Consider the following 21,668-nt stretch of genomic DNA (forward strand, 5'->3'; position numbering starts at 1 on the left):
GAATGGAACTAATTGGCCTACCATGATGCCATCACGAAACTCGTATTTTGTTTGTGGTAATAATGCCTACACCTCCTTGGTACCCACCTGGACCGGCACGTGTTACATGTCTTGGTTACTACCACCAACTTACACAGCTGGCCCTCAACACCACAGGACTTGTAGAGGGGTAATATCTGCAGAAGATACCTCAGCACAAGAAGCATTGGACTACTTTAAAGGAGTCCTTCCATTTTGGGGCCCTATGATGAACAGTTGGGATATCAGACATCTCACATGAGTCGTGGAAGCAACAATAAATGAAACAGCAGGAGCTCTGAGTAACATCACTGCAGAGCTCGCTGCTGACCGCCTTGTTACTCTTCAAAACAGAATGGTTCTTGACATCATCTTGGCGGACCGTGGTGGAGTTTGTACTTTGATCGGATCGAGCTGCTGCGTTTATATACCAGACAATGCCCCTTCAGTGTACAAAGCTATTCAAAGGTTGCATATGATAGCTTCCACAATACACCAAGACGAAGGAACATGGTCCTTAACCGACTGGTTTTGGGGTTTGATTTCCCAATGGGGCTGGAAGATACTAATATTCCTTTTTGTGCTTGCTGCTGTATTCCTCACCTGTTGTCTTTGTGTACAGTGCCTACCTGCTTTGTGCGGTTGCTGTATGGCATCCCTTGCCCCCTGGCCTGTTCACCCTCCTCAACACATGGCTATGCTATCCCTTGAGCAGGAGATAAAAGACCTTATTTCATTAACATACACACTGAATGACGTTCAAACTTGCCTCACAATGGCAAAACGAGGGATTGAGAAAATGTACATAAACTTAATCATACACCATAGCTGCTAGGCATCTGTTTATCTTTATTATGTTGCCATGTGCTCGACAAACCTCCTGAACTTTGATGATTGACCTTGTGTTCACAGCCTTGGGCTGCAATCTGCTTATCGCTGTAATTTACTTGTTCTAACCGTAGTTCGGAGAATGTTTGTGCTTAATCAGTAACTGCCAGAACAGGTTCGTACAGGTCATTGCCACCTCCTGCCAGCTGCATCTGTACCTTCTCCCACCACACGTGTATCCCTGAAATATTCTGAAGGCCGCAGAGGACCCTGAATACGCTAGGGGTGGAGTTGTCCTCTGACTAAGCAGTTTTGTGTGTATATAAGGTTGGGTGCCCCAGAGTGAAGGGTCATCCTCCATAGGATAGTCACTTGACTGTCCTGGGACTCTGTATTAGCTTGAGCTATAATCCATGTAATAAACTTCTCTTTATTCCTCCAGTTGGTGACTCCGCTTGATTTGTGTACTCTCTGCTAAACGGACCCTGAGGACTAGGCTGTCCCTCCACCACTGGGAAGGAGACCCCAGGTGGGGATTCTATCTTTCCTGGTTCCTCACCTGTATGCCAGGAGGGACCGCAGTGGAAGGTATCAGTGCTGACAAGTGGGAAGACCAATGTGGACCTTAGCGGCAACCCTGTATGCCAGGTGTGGCTCCCGTGGTATAGACTGCTGTGCAGAGAATACTGGCACCTTGTTAACAGGTACTCTGTATGCCAGGAGGGGCTGCTGTTACCAAGTGAGCTGTGAAGTTAGAGCCACCACCCAGAGAACTGAAAAGCCATGACCTGTGGGCAGAAACAACCATCGAGGACTGACCCGATCTGGCTAATGGACTAAGGAAGACGTAGAGAGTGCATTGCCACTTCGCAGATCAGGAGAACCAGGATCAACCCACCTCCTCTATTGGGGGAGTGCTGTGCTTATCCTTGCTAACGGAAGCACAGGAGCACCTCCGATTGCTGCTGGAGCTGGCCAAACAGGCTCAAAGAGAGCCTGCGCCTGCTGGGTGCTGCCATGCGCCCTGTGTGCACCCTGAGTAGACCAAGCAGGACTGGAGCATTGCAGGTGCCCACGGTTGGGGCACCCACTGAGCCACTGAAAGCTTCCTTGCTGCTGGGGAATGTAAGACTGGTTATGGGCCTATTGGACCCTAGGGGACTCACTGCTATTTGTACTGCAACACTAAGACACTTTTGACTATTTTTTAAGAGTCTGAGTAGACTCTTGAGTGAAGACTACTATTAAGCATTCCCTGGATGTGGCCACCAGTGAATGGGTAATGAGCCCAACCACATTATGCAGAGCGAGTGGAACAGGGATTTGCTGGTGAAATACTAAGCCCCGACCTCAAGGAGATTGTGTTATTGCATATGAATGTAGTAATACTTCTTTGAATGCATAGAAATAAAATACTTCTTTTTTATATGGAAATATGTATTTGACTGGACTTTGATTTATTGAAATTGCAATGCTATGTTTGAGTTATGGGTCATGTTCACTACTCTCTATCTACATTGACTCCTTAAGCACACAGGCTCTCACTCCATGGGGTCAGAAATTTGTTTGGTAGTGGCAGCCTGGTATAGTGCAGCCAGTCACACACTAGAGAGTTGGGTGAGTTTCAGGGGCCATCTCTAAGATGCTCTCTGCGTGCATTTTTCAACAAATCCAGCACTGGCATCGGTGTGGGTTTATTGAGCTGTGAAGTTTGATACCAAACTTGCCAGTCTTCAGTGAAGCCATCATGGAGCCTTAGAGAGGAGTCAGGAACAATGCCTGCTCTGGGTGGAGGTGCTTCACACTTGGCGGTGAACCTCCAAGGCTCCTGCCTTTTGTTCTGCTGCCTCAGGCCACTCCAGCTAGTGGAGATGCCTGCCCCTCAGACCAAGCCCCACTTTTGGTGGCAGGTCCGGCTGGAAAATAAACAGCAGGAGGAGTGTCCACCCCAGCCGGGACTACCCCTAGGGTGCCCAAAGCTGAGATGAACTGCTCCTGGCAGAATCCTCTATCTTATTTTGGAGGGTGATAGCCAATACGGTTAGGTATGTGCTCCACTTCCCAATTGGAGTGGGCACAAGAAGGGTGTAGCCACCTTGAGGGTCAGTAGCCATTGTCTTCTGCCTCCTGTCCCCTGTAATGCCTCTAAATCTAGTATTTAGGGGCACTACCAAACCTTGCTTTTCAGATTCCTGGTGACCTAAAGAAAAAGGACTGAGGAGCTGCACCTGCAGTGAAGACTCCAGACAACGAACTTGGCCCCAGTCCTACCGGCCTGTCTGCAGCTTCAAGACTCCTGCTACAAGAAGACGACCCTTCCTACAGGACTAGCTAGTAGGAGTGAGCTGTAATGCCAGGGATGGAATGCCCATATGAATCTGTGTAAACCTACTAACTTGCATGTTTTACAGATTTTCACCAGCTCTTCTTTGGTCTTTTTCCATACAGAGAAAGGTTGGAAATTTACTCCTGACAAGGGCAGAAGTAAAACATCTCCCAGGGTTGGGAACAAAAAAGGTTGGAGGAAATAGAACTTGTAAACGCTCAACAGATATTCGCATGAGCAAATCTACGCATGTCGTGTTGAAAAATGCAGTTAACAAATATTTTCTAGGATTATGATTTCCTGACCTATTATGTAAACTCTTGTGAAGTCACAAAAGCCATACATTCTGCACTAATGCAAAGACACATACCATGGGTGCATTTTAGCGACTTCCTTTAAGGACTGGGCCCCTAATTATGTCTGATGTTAACCAACACCTTTTGTTATTAAAATCCTATCTATCGTTGGCTTTCTGTGAGTGGCAGCATTCTGTTCTTTCACAAGGAGCATATCTGCACACAAAGTAGTTTTGTTTAGTGTCAGGGACTTCTGAGCAATGTGTGCTTTTTGAGAACAAAAATATTTTTTCTTTTTGCCCATGTTTGTTATAAAGGTGCAGCCCGGCAGTTCCCACAACAATGTTTTACAAAAACCATGTAAAAGACACACATTGACAAAACCAAAAGGCTGACCATCAAGGTCAGACCTATTGGATTTGCCAATGATTTTTTATTTTCATGTTTCCCATAGTCTTGTTAAATATGATTACATTGATTTTCCATTATGATTTTTTGTAGCATGCATCAACACATTTTACTAAAGGATGCTTCAAAGAAATGGTACCTAAAATTTCACAGTAGATTACCAAAACCTTTTTTCCTGGTAGCAATTTTTGTGAACATTTTATTGTGAAAGCTAAGGATCAAACTTGCTTTCAAGCTTCTTCAAATATTTGCATCTGATCAGAGAGCATTATACGTAGTTTCATATTGTTAAACTTTGCAAATGTATGTACACATTTTAACAATGGAACCAATCTCATTAGTGCAGTCCGAGCTTACATTTCGTTAAAGCTCTCATTCTAATAATAAAGGTTTTGCATTAATGAACCATAAATACAAGTTCGAACAGCATTAACATATGGACACAAAGATTACTCTAACTGCAGACAATGCCCTTTCCTGATCCATTATGTGGTACTGTAAACTGGCATCCAAATGGTTAGTGCTGCAGATGGCTGTGCTTTCTTGTCCTAAGGACAAATTAAACATGAAATCTTTTAGTCCTTGACCCCAAACAATATTTCCTGGGCTTCGGGCTATAGGAATCCTGCTTCCTTAAAGATCTCCCGAGGATCGCAGCCCTGTCCATAAAGAAAGCTCCAACCAGGACTCCAGAACCCTCTGGATCCACGAGTCCTGCCCACTCTGCACCCATCGCCCACAGCATGAGTCCAGGTGGCCCGCCAGACCAGGTAGAGTCCCCAAGCGATTCTGACCTGGAGTCCACCACGAGTTGACTCCCCCTGGCCACCACAATGATGCCTGCATCCTGAATCCGGAGGAACACCCCCCCCCCGACCGGATCCGGTGAAGATACCCAGTACCTAAAGGTACCCCTGCACCCGCAGTCCCCTGGCCTTAGGGAACTCAGACGATGGTCCACCGACATCCAGCGGAGCCTCAACTTACCTGTCCAGCCATTGGTCTTCTTCAGCCGACCCAGTTGATCAAGCCTGCAGCCTCTTTGTGAACCCAGAGTTTTCCATTGAAAAGCATTGGGCGCCCAGCTCTGTGTTTGCACCCTGCACCTGGCTGCCCCCGTGCCGCTGAGGGTGTGTGTTTGGTGCTGACCTGTGGACCCCTGGTGCTGATCTAAACACAATTACAACAACAAAAGTACACTGTTCCACGCAAGAAGAGACTAGCGAGACTTGAACTATCAGGAGCGAGTACCCTCAAGCATCACAGTGGATGACTAGCATCATCATTGGGTAATGCTCCACGCCAGGCCGGCAGTGCAGTGCCTGACGGGCTCCCCAACAGGGGGGCAACAAGCCGTTCTGTTCTTGATAGTGACTGGTGAGTTCCAACTATCGAGGCGAGCATGTCTGCATTCAGGCACCAGCGCGCAGAGGAGGGAACGAAAGAAAGGAATAAAATTGGTTACTCATCACTACATATTTCATAATTTTAAACAATAGTCAGAGATGAAACCAAGATTAAAAACAAGGGAAAGTAGTAAATTGAGTATCAATGCTCAATTACTTTCAAAAGCAGTGAACTCGGAGGGATGTCACTCTGGAGATCCCCCTAAACTAGGGTCAACATGTTTCGCGTCGTGCGGTCCTTGCGGATCCAATGACGCTTCATCAGGACCAAAATTCACAAGAAACGTGAGTCAGCTCTTCTCCAAATCAACAAAAATTTAACAATGTAAAAATTAGAATTGTATAAGCCGGTCACTTACATTGAAGTATACAGGCTTAGTCGTAGTCAGGTCGCCCGCCCCCAAGTCAAGATCAGGCTCCTTGGTAAGTACGTTCCGAGGACTCGGCTGATTATAATTCCTTTACAGGTCCGGATTTTGGACCTACCCTCCGCGAACGTCAAACCGCAACTAGGTTTGATCTAAACACCCCAGGTCCCAGGCCCTAAGACCGCAGTACTTACCTGCAAATCGTTCACTTCTGAGTGCCTTCAGTCTCCACAGGATTCCATTGGGTGCCTGACACCAACTTTGACCTCTGCACCCAGCCAGCCCTGTGCTGGTGGTGCACCCTTGGTGTCTTTCTAAACTTTGCCCTGTGGCCACCCTGACCTCCGAAGACTGGGACCGTAAGTCTAGTACTTATCTTTAAACTGTGTATATACTTCCCCCCAGGACTACATTGCCTTAGATTAAAATTGCACTGTCGACTTTTGATATTGAAAAGTATTACTTACCTGAAAACTGTTTTATCTGTGGATTGCAAACAAAGTGCATTTGATACTTGAAAGTGATACATTCCTGAAACTGTATTTACCTGCATCAAAGGTCCTTTGGGTTCTAGAAATAAAGTAACAAAGTATATTTTTTGATACATAGGTTTTGGCCTGGAATTAGTCTTTGAATGTGTGCCTCATTTCTTGACTGTGTGTGTACAGAAAATGTTTAGCAGTACCCTCTGATAAGTCTAACTGCTCGACAACAATACCATAAAAGAGAGCATTAATATTATCTACTTTAGCCTCTGTAAAACCTCTGCGGATCCACTGGACTCTGCACACTATACCTTACTTTGGTATAGTGTATACAGAGCCGGCTTCCTACATTGATGGATTAGCAGTGAGGTCTACGACTTTACATTTACTGGACTACTCAGCTAACATCTGATAACACAACTAAAGGTCCAAAATTGCCTTTAGATTCAATTGATATGTATATTGACAATTTCCCCAAATTTATTAAAGTCCTGCTAGGGTCTGGGATAAATCCCCTATAGCATTTCTTTAAAAAAAAAAAATAATAATACTATTGTTCGGGGTAAAGTAACTCGAAGTAGTCTTCGTTCCTAAAAATAAATCCCCCACCTTAGTAGCATAATGAGCAGCTCAGAGGACCTGCTTATGGAGCTTGACTTGAACCCTTACCTCCAGCTTAACATGAGTGAGCTAAGTTCTCTCTGCAGTCTCAAAAAGATTAAAACTGGCTCAAACCCTACCAAGATCCAGCTCCAGGAGCTCTTGGCAGAGTACACAAAGGAACCCCCTGCTGAGGAGGATGACCTCCCCTCAGATGGGGAAGACATTAAGGATCAGGAGAATGACGTCCCCCCTCCTAACCTAACTAGGTACAGGGCCTCTGTGCCGCTGACCCCAAGGATAGTACTCACAGCACCTAGGCCTCACACAGGTGGGTCAGGTTTTACTGGGTCCACTGAGGACAGCCTTAGTGAGGAGGACAGTCTTTTAGCAAGGTTGGCCAAAAGAATAGCTTTGGAGGATAGACTCCTAGCAATAGAGAGGGAGAGAGAGCAGAAATGGGCTTAGCACCCATTAATGGTAGCAGCAACGTAATAACTAAGGACAGAGAACAATCTTGTAGCCCTAAAACCCCCAAAGGGATTGTCTCCAAGTATTAGGATGGTAATGACATCACCAAATGGTTCACAGCGTTTGAGAGGGCTTGTGGAATGGGGAAAGTGAGGAAGTCCTACTGGGGAGCTCTCCTTTGGGAACTGTTCACTGGTAAGTGTAGGGATAGACTCCTAACACTCACTGGAGCAGATGCTGAGTCCTATAACCTCATGAAGGCTACCCTGATTGAGGGCTTTGGACTCACCACTGAGGAGTATAGAATTAGGGTTGTGGGGCTAACAAAACCTCAAGTCAGTCCTGGGTTGACTTCATTGACTATTCAGTAAAATACTAGATATTTGGTGAACTGGAAATTAAGTGCATGACTATGGTGGGCTCTATAATTTGTTTATGAAAGAACACATATTAAGTAACTGCTTTAATGAAAAGTTGCATCAATATCTGGTAGACCTGGTTCCAATTTCTCCCCAAGAACTGGGAAAGAATGCGGACCACTGGGTCAAGACTAGGGTGACCAAGACTTCCACTGGAGGTGACCAAAAGAAAGGGGTTACTAAATCTCCCCAGGGAAAGGGTGGTGAAACACCTAAGGATAAAAGCAAAGAGCCTTGTAAAGGCCCCCAATAGGCTGCTCAGGAGGGTGGGCCCCAACCTCTTCACCATCCACTCATGGGTGCAAGGGTAAAACCTTTGATCCCAAAAAGGGCTGGTGTTCCAACTGTAAACAGAACGGACAACAAACTAGAGACTTGGCCTGTCCCAAAAATAATCCCCTTAGTACTGCACCAGCTGGCACTGATATAGCCAGTCTCCAGGTGGGATTTACAGTGTGCCCAAAGCAAATCAGGGTTCACACTGAAGGTTTTCTTGACTCTGAGGGTGGGATAGATGTTGCCACTCTTGTTGTCTGGCCCCTAATATGAACAAATACAGAGAGCATCCCTTGATTATTGGAACTAGAGTAGAAGTCCTGAGGGATACAGGTGCCAGTGTCACCATGGTAAAAGAAAAACTGGTTTCCCCAGGACAGTGCTTGGCTGGGCAAATATATACAGCTACCCATGCTGACAATGTAACTATGGTCCATTCCGTGGCTATGGTGTCCTTAGAATGGGGAGGGGTTACTTTCCTGAAACAGGCAGTGGCCTCTTCTGCAATCCCAGTTGAATGTCTGCGAGGGAAGGATCTGGAGTCCTCAGCATGGGCTGAGGTAAACTAAAAACCCATGCAGTCATGCTCGGAATCCCTGAGAGGGTGGGGGTGGGGGGAACCAGAGCACAATGGCAAGCACAGGGTGAAAAACAAGTGTTGGAGCCTGAAATAATGGCCCAACCTTCCAAGAGGAAAGGCAAGAAGACTGGGGGAAAAGCTTCTGAACAGCAGAAAGCTCAAGAATCCTTCTATGGAAGAAGACTTACCAACCCCAGAGGGAATTGAACTTGAGCCTTACAAGGTTGAGCTCTTGGACCCAGGTGGACCCTTTAGTGACCAGCTGTGCCAAAGACAGAGGACCTGTCGTACTCTGAAGGGTTGTGACAGCAGGCTGCTGCACAGGAAAAAGGAGATGTCAGTGGCTCCCACGGGGTCTGTTAGGAGGCGGTACTCTTGTATACTTTGGCCAGAGACCCTAAACCTGGTGCCACTAGGAGGGTGGTAGTGCCTCATCAATTCAGGGAATTCCTCCTCTCCTTAGCCCATGACATCCCTAGCTAAGCATCTGGGCCAGGCCACATCCTGGAATGGGCTAGTCAGCCATTTCTATTGGCCCAACATGTCTCAAAAGGTGAAGGAGTTTTGCAGTTCCTGTCATAAGGCAGGTGGCCAAGCAAAGGCCTCTTAATTCCACTACCAGTGGTTGGGGTTCCCTTTGAAAGGGTTGGGGTGGACAAAGTAGGTCCACTTGAACCACCCAGAGCCTCAGGAAACCAATATTTACTGGTAGTAGTGGATCAGGCTACCGAGTATCGTGAAGCAATTCCTCTTAGGTCTACTATAGCCCCTGCAGTAGCAGATGCCCTCATTGGTATCTTTACCAGGGTAGGGTTTCCTAAGGAGGTGGTTTCTGACAGAGGTGGGAACTTCATTTCAGCTTACCTAAAACATGTGGAATGAGTGTGGGGTGGCCTACAAGTTCACAACACCTTATCACTCACAAATCAAAGAACTTGTTGAAAGGCTCCATGAGACATTGAAAGGTATGGTCATGGGACTCCTTGAAAGCTCAAAAGGAGATGAGATGTCCTTTTGCAATGTCTGCTTTTTGCCTACAGAAAGGTGCTTCAGAAGGCTATAGGGTTTTCCCTCTTTGAGGTTCTGTTTGGCCATCCTGTTAGGGGGACCACTTGCTCTTGTAATGGAAGGTTGGGAGAGAGCTCTCCCCAAACCAAAGCAAGATGTGGTGGACTATGTACCAGGCCTACGTTCTAGGATGGCAGAGTACACGGAGAAAGCATCCAAAAACCTTAAAGGTACCCAACAGCTCCAAAAGCAGTGGTATAAGCAAAAGGCTGCACTGAAGGGCAGGTCGACTGGGCCTTACCCTATCCTTGAAAAGAAAATTGAGGTCACCTACTTGGTAGACCTAGGCACTAGCAGGACACCCAAGAGGGTGATCCAAGTGAACTGCCTCATGATTTTCTGTGATGTATCCATGCTGATGGTTACTGATGAGGATCAGGAAGCAGAGAGTGAACCTCTCCCTGACCTCCTCTCTGACAGTCCTAAAGATGGGTAAGTTGATGGAGTTGTCTACTCAGACACCCTCACTGCCCAACAGCAGGCTCTTCTGCTCAGACCCTGGGCAGACTCACTGGTGTACCCATGATTTGAACACTGGAGACAGCTTGCCTGTCAAATCCAAAATATATCGGCAGTCTGACCAAGTTAAGGAGAGCATCAAAGTTGAAGTCAACAAGATGCTGGATTTAGGGGTTATTGACCCGCTGGACTAGCCCAGTGGTCATACCACCCAAGCCTCATCCCCAGGGTGGAAAGAAAGAAATGAGGTTCTGTGTGGACTACAGGGGTCTCAGCTCTGTCACTAAGACAGATGCTCACACCATACCCAGAGCTGATTAGACTAATTATGTGCAGCAAAGTTTCTCAGTACCTTTGACTTGACTGGGGGGAATGGCAAATTCGCATGGCACCAAGAGCAAAATGATGACTGCATTCTCCACAACTGATGGCCATTATCTGTTCATTGTTCTGCCCTTTGGTTTAAAGAATACTTCTGCTACCTTCCAAAGATTGCTGAATCAAGTCTTGCTGGATTGGGGACCTTTAGTGCAGCTTATCAAGATGATATTGCTGTCTTTAGCTCCACCTGGCTCCTACCACCCAGACTCAAGTCAGGGCATTTGTTGGCTTTACTGGATGTTACAGGAGGTGTATGTAGGGATATGGGTCTATTGTGATCCCTCTTACAGATCTCACCTCCAAGAAGATGCCCAGAAAAGTAAACTGGACGGTTAGTTGTCAAAAGGCGTTTGATTCTCAGAATGAGGCAATGTGCCCAGCACTAGTTCTCAAACCTCCAGACTACTCTAAGCAGTTCATTGTGCAGACAGATGCCTCTGAACATGGAATAAGAGCAGTCCTGTCCCAAACTGATGATGGCCATGACCAACCTGTTGCTTTCATTAGCAAGAGTTTGTTCCCCAGAGAAAAGTGTTGGAGTGCCTTCAAGAGGGAGGCCTTTGCTGTGGTTTGGTCCCTGAAGAAGTTGAAACTTGTTTGGTACTCACTTTATTTTTTAAACTGACCACAAACCTCTTAGATGGCTTATGCAGATGAACTGTGAGAACCCTAAACATTTGAGGTGGTCCATCTCTGTAAAAGAAGTGGACTTAAAGTGGAACACAGACTTGGGACTGCCCATGTCAATGCAGATGGACTTTCCCGGGTCTTCCACCTAGACAATGAAGTCTCTCTTGGGAAAGGTTAGTCTCATCCTCTTTTGTTGGGGAGGGGGTTGTGTAGGAAAGTGCCCCTTCTGCTTGGTTAGCCCCCCCTCCCACAACACACACACACTTTTTTGCCTGATATCTGAAGCTAACTTGACTGAGTGTGTGCTTAGATCCTGCTAACCAGGCCCTAGCACATGTCTTTTTCTAAACTGTACAATTGCTTCCACAATTGGCACACCTCTTGCACACAGCTAAGCCCCTTGTAAAAGGTACCAGTGGTACCAATGGCCCTATGGATAAAGGGGGTCCCTAAGGGCTGCAACATGTATTATGCCACCCTAAGGGACCCCTTACCAAGCACATGCACACTGCCATTGCAGATTGGGTGTTTTGGTGGGAAGAAAAAGGTACATTTGACATGGTATCCCTCCCTGGGTGCCATATCTACAAACCCCTGCCGGTGGCATAGGTAAGTCACCCTACTAGCAGGCCTTACACCCCGAAGGAAGGGTGCACTGCACCACAGATGAGGGCATAGCTGCATTAGCAAGTTGCCCCCTACAGTGTCTAAGTCCATTCTTAGACCCTATAAGTGGAGTGTAGCCATACTAAGTATGTGGGCTGGGAGTTTGTCATTAGAACTCCACAGCTCCATGATGGATTCACTGAAGACTGGGAAGTTTGGTATCAAACTTCTCAGCTCACTAAACTTACACTGATGTCAGTGCTGGGTTTATTGTAAAATACACACAGAGGGCCCTCTGAAACTCGCCCAACTCTCTAGTGTGTGGCTGACCGGTCTATTGTAATTGTATTTATAGATCGCTTACTACCCCAGATAAGGCGTCAAATCGCTTTTCGGCGAGTAGCACGCTACTCCGGAACCCAAGAGGAATTAGTGGTGGATTAGTATAAGGAAATATGAGTACAGTCATAGTATTAGTATGAGTTAATTTGAGCAGAGGATGTGTGAGCTTGTTCAGCAAAACCTAGGAAGATCATTTACACCACCTACCTCTAATTCTTAAATGCCTATCTATATGTTAACACCAAGAAGTCCAGATTTGCATACAGTAGGGTCAAGTACTTAGGTTATTTACTAGGGGACGGAGTTATAGAGCCACAAAACGAAAAGGTTAAGGCAATTCTCAACACTCCCTTCCCTACTAATAAGCAGGCCATGAGAGTGTTCCTAGGATTGATTGGATATTACCACCTTTTTGTACTGTGGTATTCCGAGATATAGGCCCCCTTAACAGACCTCCTAAAAAAGTCAGTTCGACTATGTGTTTTTGACCATCCCCCAGCAATAGCAAGAGAGGCCTTTGACAATGTTAAAACAGCTCTCACTACGAAACATGTCCTGTTGTCCCCTAACTTTGACAAACCATTCCTTGTGCAGAAGGACGCTTCACACATAGGAATAGGGTGCTGTATTATCTCAGAAAGATGAGAAAGGAGATAAACATCCCTTTGTATTCATTAGTTGTATATTGTTTCCTCTGGAGCAGAAGTACTCCACTACTGAGAAGGAATGCTTCGCCCTGAAGTGCGCTCTGGAGAAACTATGATATTACCTGGAAGGAAGACATTATCTTCTCTATACAGACAATGTTCCATTGACCTAGCTACATAGGAACCAAGCACAGAACAATAGAATATTTGGTTGGTTTTTGGGATTACGACCTTTTAGTTTTGAGGTACTGCATCGCAAAGGTAAGCAGAGAACAGTGCTGAGCGACCCGAAGAAGAACAGACGCTCAGACATCTTCGGGAGTCGACTGGAGTTGAAGAAGATGGTGGGAACCGCCCCCTTTGCTGTGACACAGTGCAGGAGACTACAAAAAGGAAGCAATCCGAAGCAGACCAGGAGATGACTCAGGAGGCCGTTTGCCGTGTAGCTGCATCTTCCCGCCACGCTTCAGGAGTGTGGCTCCATCAGGTGTGTGGCTGTCTCCAGGGTCTGGGAATGCCACTAGCAGCTATCTGACTGCCCCAGTATTTCTAACAAAGAGAAATCAAGGGAGTGGGGGGTAGAGTGTGTCTTGCATGGCGGGGAAGGGGCTGAGTATAAGCCTTACTACCCTATTGGGGCAAGGTATATGTTTCTTTATATTCTTCTTTTTCCTCCCATACCTAAAAAGGAAAGAAACCTTTCTTTTGCCCTCATTCCACCGTTTTGAGTTTCAGTGCACAGTTATGGTGTTTACGGTGATGGTATCAAACCAAGAAGGAAAATTCAATACTCACTAATACTTACTGTGCTTCTCTTGAGGGAACAACCTCCTCCTTGGAACCTAGAAGAGAGAAGAAAAAGAACAAGCATTAATCTTCATCTGATGTTTATGTTGAAATATCTTGAGAAGAATAAATATGAAAAGTGCAATCTCTAATTAGAGTGCAACTAATTCCTAAGAAGCGCTGCCAATGCATCACAGATCCAGTCTTGAAACTGTACTTACCTGCAACAAAGATCCTTTTGGCTCTAGAAATAGAGTAACAAAGTATATTTTTGATACATAAACATTGGTCTGCAGTTAGTCATTGAGTGTGTGCCTAATTTCTTGACTGTGTGTTTACAAGAAATGATTAGAACTACCCTCTGATAAGCCTAACTGCTCAACCACACTACCACAAAAGAGAGTATTAGTATTATCTCCTCTAGCCTCTATAAAACCACTGGGGATCCACTGGTCTGTGCACACCATACCTTACTTTGGGATAGTGTTAGTGTATACAGAATCGGCTTCCTACAGCGAGCACTAACAGGGATGGTGGCCTGCTGGGGTCAGCAGACCACCAGGTCTGTGACTGCTTTTTAAATAAAGCAGTGTTTTTTTTTATTTTTTATTTTAAATTTTTTTAAATGCAGCGCGTTTTCCTTAAAGGAAAACAGGATGCATTACAAAAAAGAATGACAAGTTTCCTTTTCATTTTTTCAGAGTAGGCAGTGGTCCATGGTACCATGGCTTACTCTGGAAAAAATGTTGGCACCCCATTCACAAAGGGGAAGTGTTCCCTTGGGGACCCTTTCCCATTTGCGAATGGGTTACCACCTACTTGAAGTAAGTGGTAACTGCGATTGTTTTGCGACAACATTCTTGGCTGCAAAACAATCATACATCCCCGTGCGACTCGCTATTAGGAAGGGACACCCTTGGCACGCCCTTTCCTAGTAGCGAGTCACAGGTTACCAACTCACAAAATAGGGTTGGCGCATGTTACAAGGCAATTTAACGGTCGCAAATGGTGAATGTAGCCGTATGCGGGAGGTAAATTGATCTGCATATCTGGCCCCTAGTGCTCCTGTTGTCAGTCTGGTCAAACAGTGTTACCTTACCACACATATTCAATGTTAGTATGGGATAACTAAGAAGTGGCCCTGCGCTCTCACCCTCAGGAGTCAGTTTATCCCCCTGACGAAATATTCCACTATACCACAGAATTGTGGGGAGAAAAAACTCAATGCTAGAAACACTGACACAAAATATATACACCGCAAATATTAAATCATTGAAAAATAATTATTATAATATTCAATTAATGCAAATTCATTGTATCAAAACGACAAGACAAATCACTGTCTATCGGATCATGAGAATTGTTTCCTATATAACATTTTCAGCAGTTAAATGCACCAATAATATTCATTACATGTACATCATAATTGCACCTACAATTTTGATAGCATGTACATCATGTATTGATTATAGTTGCCAAAATGTATCCATCCACAAGACCTAGCTGAAGTTGCCATCAATTGCAGCTGCCAACACGTGTTTTCCGGGATATCTCAGATAAAACACAACACAAAAAGACACCTAGAAAAGTTTGAAAAGATATAACATTTAATTCAGACCTAAAATCTTCAACTAACAATCTGTCTCGCTCAACATCTTGTAGATAGTGCATCAGAGGGAGCATATACTAGTTGCTAGCACAGGAGACAAATATATAATGACAAAATAGAGAAGCACAGGTAGAATGTAAGTATATCAATCTGTCTGTGTATCAACATTAATGAGAAAGGAAAAAAGACCACACAACCACATTCCTTCGAAACGTTTATGAAAAAAAGAAAGCAAGGAACTTATCAAAATAACAAATATTGAAGGCTCACTGGCCCATTAAACATATTTCAAAACATTCCACAATTCTGTGCAGCTATACTCCCGGAGCAAAGACTAATTTCTCTCTGTCACCTGTAGAGTTCCCAAGTGATCTGTAAACATCTTGCGTTAAACCCATCTTAAACTGAAGCCCAAAGATTTTCGAAATCAAAATCCTCCAGGTTTCACAAAATCTCTCACAAAAATTGTGAAATTAAAAAAAAAGGAGGGCTGCCCCCCTTTTGTTGGCCGCTGGGCAAAAATTGAGGATGAGCAGCAAGCAGGAGAGGTGTCTCCTGCACCCTCTCCTGGCTGTCCCATGTCATCTCTGGCCTCTTACCCCACTATCTCTGGCCCCTCCTCCCCCCATGACCTCTCTGCCCACCCCCGCTATCTCCCATGCCAGCTGTGTGCCAATTCCCTAGTGTCTCCTCTGGCCCATCCCCTGTTGCCATGTGCCTCTCCCACTCCCTCCTTGTCTTTTCTGATTCCCTCTCCACTCGTACATTCTTAGTCCCCTCTCCCTATAGATCTGTGTTCTCTAACTTCATGCTCACTAAAGGCCTGTGCCCCTCTCCCTGATCACCTAGACTAGCTCCCCTCCCACCATAGCCTCATGCCTCTGTGCTCCTCTCCCTGCATGTCTCCTCTGGCCATGCGACCCCCACCTCCCTTAGCCAGCACGTTTTAGGCCCCTCTCCCTGTACCCTCCTAACTCAAGTGCCCCCTCTCCTTATGGCTCCACTTCTCCATGACTGCTCTACCCTTGTGTCCCTTGTTTGACCTTCACCATGCTACACCTCTTTCCCCTCCTCCTGTATTTCCTCTCCTCCCCTGCTGCTCCATCTCACCTCTGTCCTCTAGTTCAGTCTCACCAGTGGAAGTCAGGGTGTCTGGTGCCAGAGTGAGCACAGCCTTTACACGGAAATCCACTTCTTTTTGGTGTAAGACATTCTCTTGTTCCGAGGAGCAGTGCTGCTGGAGACTCTGCCAGGTCACAGAGTTACTTGGCAGAGTCTCCAGCAGCAACAGCCCAAAAGCCAATCGATATTTGCGAGACAGGCACATTTTCTGCCTGTGTCAAAAGTGTTGCAAATTTTGCTCTTGTACTGTTAAATTTGCTGACACAGGATACATTCCAAGGCAGGCTTTTGCAAAGAAGTTGGGACTTGATCAATCCAACCTGAAAAATTAGATACCAGTATCTAACAGACCGTTCCTAGGCAAATTAATTCAAAAGGCAGCTTTTTCCCACACCTCAAGCTTTATTGAACAAACTAATCTCCTGTTAGAAAGAACATTCACCACTCAGGTAGGTGTCCCCCAAGGCTTGACAATCAACCCTTTCCTCTTCAATTTATACTTATCCCTACTTCCTGATGACATCAACAGCTTCAAATGTACCTGCTACAACTATACTGACAATAGCCAAGTCATCTTAGAAAAGGATGGGATAAGCATCAGATATTAACATCAGATATTGCAGTGGCAGATACCAGCTCCCTGCAGCCTGTAAGGGGGTACAGTTACCCAAGGGTCGGGTGTTTTGGGAGCCCAGGACGCCTGCTGTACAGTTTGTGAAATGGGCATACAGTGAATCAGTGACAGCGAGTGAGGATTGGGTTCTCCCAGCCACACACACATTAGAAAATTGGGCTGGCCTGAAGAGACTCCTCATAATGCCACTCTGGAACCGTCCTTAAATTGAGCTGTTATTACTGGGCTACAGGTACTGGCAATTTTAAATCTGATCCCTGAATGCTCCGGTGGCTCTGCTAAGCTGCCTGCAACCTTGTACCTCAGGGTGGAAGATGTGTTTGCCCTGACTTGGTCCCCTGTAGTTGAAGCAGAGTGCCCTTTAAATCTCCAGGGGGTGCTAGGAGACTGTTCATGCCATTCCTTGGTCACTGGAAGTATATATCCAAGGGCTGCTGGGTTCAAAACTGCCTTATTGAATAAAGAGAATTCAAGCAATATTTGGATCTCGCCATGTAAAACTGCTCTGTCATCATGGTCAAAGATAAGACCAACCAAGCCCCCAAACAAGGCACTCTGGACAAATTTGCTCATTCAAGCCGTGTGATGCCCAGGCATGGGTCATGATATATAAGGTACACACCAGAAACCTCACACTCAACAGATATTATATTGCAAGCAATTCAGTCCTCTAAAGAAACCCTGAAAACCATAATTGGATAGATAGATATCTCTCTGCTCTGGAAAAGACCTGAGACACGCTGTGGAAAAGATTATGGACTCAAAGCACTGCAAAAGCATGTTTGCCTCTCCTCTGTTACTAAATCCCTAGAAATTGGTGGTAGAGGATACCAAATGTCAGGCAAGGAGAAACAACCTTGTTTTCAATGGTTTCCCTGAAATTGGTAACCTTGAACGATTCTTGGAACAGTGGCAGTGGAGCCTGATCCCAGATGGGATGGGAAGCTAGACAAATGTTTAATAATCAAATGTGCCCATCAGGGACTGACTCACAAAATGCCTTTGGGTGCCACCCTGATGCCCATAATTGCCTGGAAATTGAATCCCAACAGATTGCTATTACCAGACTACACAAGAAATATCCAGAAACCACAGACATTGTTTGAAGAAGCCAAGAGGAAACTGGGAGTGGTGGTATCTAATATATATTAATTCTAGCTAAACTCAAGGTCCTATTTTAGAAAAGCACCTTGTTCTTTGACACCTGAGAGGCGTTTAAGGGGTGCTGCCATATTGATTAACAAGCATTTTTAATGGGAACATAAATAAGGTCACTACATTATGCTGACAAGCAGTGTATATGTCAGATCACACAATGGACCACCTACACACATCCCCCTGTATCCAAGACTTTTCTCACTGGGTCAGTTTTACTGGTGGCGCCACATAGACTAATGATAATGAGAAGGGACTGATGGATTATACAGTGAACAGATTTCATCCTTAGCTATCAGTGGTGCCTTAGTCATCACTCTTAGCAGACATTGCACAATAAATGGCTCTGCACTGCCACCCGAGGGAGGACAGCTTTACATTCTTCTTAGGTGTGAACATGGCAATTTCGTTTTGATTACTTCTTGATACCCACTTCTGATCTGGAATTATTTAAGGGAATTGGCCTGCAAGTCAGAGCAGTGCCTTCCCACGATCCAGTTAACATAAAATTGGACCCCCAAAATCCTGACCTCCAAATTCCATTGCATCTTAGTCCTTGATGGCTAATGAAAAAGAAAACAGAGATATGCTATAAAAGACCATAATACAATATTTTGAAACAAGCATGGGTAGTGGAGAATCCGCAGCTATTGTCTGGGAAGTATGTGAAGCAGCTAATTGGCCACATAATTAGCAAAGTCTTGCATCATTAGAGGAAACAGGCAAACAAAATTTACAAATTGGAAATAAAGGTTATAATCTCTGAACATGAATATGGTTACCATAAAACCGATGTCAATCTGCATAGTTTAACTCAATCCAGACTGCAACACAAGCAAGCTAGAATGAATGTTGTCTGTAAAACATGGCTTGCCACACAACGTAGACCGTATGAACAAGGGAACAAGACTGGTAAATTGATACACTGGTTAAGCAGTATGTAAGAGGAATCTACAAATATCATTCAGCTCTCTAGTAGTAATTACAACATCCTAACTCAACCAACAGACATGGAAAACAAATTGGCAGACTTCTTTAGATTCCTTTATGGGTCAAATAAATCCTCTTCACAAGCTTGTTAAGTTCATAAATTGTCCAAGGGATGTGGTTGGGGACTCTACCTCTGGGGTGAGAAAATCTCTTAACAGAAGGACATTAGTGGGAATTGGTAGAATAGGGTATTAATCATCTGTGTTGCTAGAATGATGGGAGGCCTCTACACTCTCTTTACATGCTGTTCCTAGCTAGTTGAACTATGGTCCTTAATCTGTCTCAGGTAACAGTGGAGATGTGTTTGCGGGGATTTCTACACCCTGCTGAGACTGAAAACACTCTTGGTCTAGATTACTCTTGTGGTCGTGGAGTCTGTGTTTCATCTGGCAACTTGTGTGCCTCCGCCTAGCGCTCTGTCAGATTCTTGCATTGCTCACTTGTGTGTTACCTCCTTGTGTTCCATACTCTGGTGCTGCCCTGTTTGCAGGTGTGTCGGCACTCATTCCCCATCTGCATGAGGAAAAAATCCAGCAAATCCTCCTCTTTTGGGTCATTGCTCTCTTTCTCTTTATCAGCTGGTTCAGTAATCTGAGGATATAAATATGGAGGAGGTGTGGCAGTAGAGCACAAGCCCAAAATCTGTCCCTAAGGTGCTTACTTGGTATTCCAGTTTCTCCTGGTTCTATTTTATACCACAGACTTGGGACTCATGTTTGTGTTTCTTGGTTTCCTCATGGCAATTTAAAAATGTGGCTATTGCTAAACCTTCCTTATATTTTTAGAATCTTTCAGCTTCTTTTGTAAGTTACTACACGGCTCAAAGGTACCATGTGTAGGATTGGATTTTCTCTGATCTGTATTTGGGTCCCACACACTTTTTCAGAACTTTTTCATGTGACTTTATCATATTTGTGGTACTTTGCAGGGGGAATGGAGCTTTGCTTTGCTTAGCTTTTTCTGCCTCCATAAATGCTCCTTTGTTCATATGCAAAAATCAAGGGCTCTGCTGGCTTTGTGTCCATAGCCCACCCTGTGGAGGGGGTGGGAAGGAAACAGAAAGTAGGGTAGAAGGTCCCTCAGTTATTTCTACAACTGATCTTGTAGAGGACGGAAGGAAAGGTATTCACACTCACATCTAAGAATCCCCTTGCATCCAGCCATTCTTTGCTTGTGCCTCGGAATGGCAAGGCAAGGGGCTGGATCAGAGGGCCTCTTTCTTTCACACATTCATCCTTCAAAGGTCTGTGCTGTGGGTCCTGCCACTCCTGTCTATCTTCCATTTTCTGCACTATTTGCTAGAACCCACTCACTCAATTCTGTGGATTCCACACACACAGAATGCATCTTTGCAATGGAAATACCCCGTTCCTACATGTACAACCAGTATATTATTCTGTTGCCTCCTACCCTAACAACATTTTGTATGTAGTTTAACGTACCACAAACATCATGAAACAATATTTGTAAGGCAAAGCAATGAATGAGGAATGTGGTTAGACTTCACCTTAAGTTAGTTCAACACGCTCACTGTCCAGATCACCAGATCCTGCACTGAGCTGTGCTCCACCCCTGTCTCCTTGGAGAAATCTCTCCCTTAGCTTTGGTGCCTGGAGTCATCATATGAAGTACGGTCCAGTGCTCAAATACTTCAATCTCCAAGCAAAGACGTTTCCTGGCACACAGTGCACCAAGTTCTGTGAAAGAAATTGGACACTTAGGAAAGGTCATAGAAGACTAACTCATGTTTAATGCAAAAAGAGACATCAAGTATCAAAAAATATTTTAAGTGTAAACTGGCATTTCAACAAACCTGAGCTCCACCATCTGATCAGTTGGAGCATGTAATGCTAAATTCTATGTATTCTGGTGGTACATTTATACATTTTCCTCAATGCAATCAGAAGAGGAAAGGACACATGATCAAATAGAAACATAAGAAAGACACTAACAACCTGGAGCCAGGTTCCTCTTGTGGAATGAATGCAAGAATACCTTGAGGAAGAGATACAAACTACAGTAAAAAGGCTAACCACTAATTCTGCAGTCCTTGTTTTGTTGTGTCAGCTTCAGAACGGGGCTACGCTTTATCAGTTAGTCTAAATATACACTGAATAACAATATGGCAATGGATTTAAAATGTGTGTAATGTGCAATATTGCTGTGCTTTAGCAAGGTATAAAAACAAATTCACAATTAAGAGTACAAACATCTAGGTATGCTGTTAGACCCTGTTTCCAGGGCACTCAGGGGCTACCCCGCTCCAATAGCATCAACTGGAACGTCCCTCACTGGTGTCCTGGGGCCTCAGTATTAGTGGACCCAAAACTGGATAACCAAGTGCTCCTCTCCAGCATTTGACTCCCTCAGGTTAGCGAGGCAGAGCAGTCCAAGGCTTGCTCAAGCAGGTGAGGTGGGTTTAGATATTTAGAATACAGGGTACACTGGACTACCAGCTAATAAGGTCAATGTCGAGTCAATGCTTTACTTTTTAAAAAGGAAAGTACTTTAATATACATAAGAGAAATATACTACAGATAAAACTAGGATAAACAGTGAAAACCAGACATCTCTATAACCCTCCCTCTGGGCCAGAGTTCTGACCCCAAACATACTAGATACTAAGCACTATACAAACACAGTTAGCATGTAGACAAATAATTATTATTGCATACTAAAGACCATGTTGCACAGGGTTGCTCTCATTCGCTAGAGCCATGATACCAATCCTCGTATGGCAATGGTGTAGTTTCAGCAT

The sequence above is a fragment of the Pleurodeles waltl genome, chromosome 3_1, assembly GCF_031143425.1.
Source record: "Pleurodeles waltl isolate 20211129_DDA chromosome 3_1, aPleWal1.hap1.20221129, whole genome shotgun sequence".
Lineage (NCBI taxonomy): Eukaryota > Metazoa > Chordata > Amphibia > Caudata > Salamandridae > Pleurodeles > Pleurodeles waltl.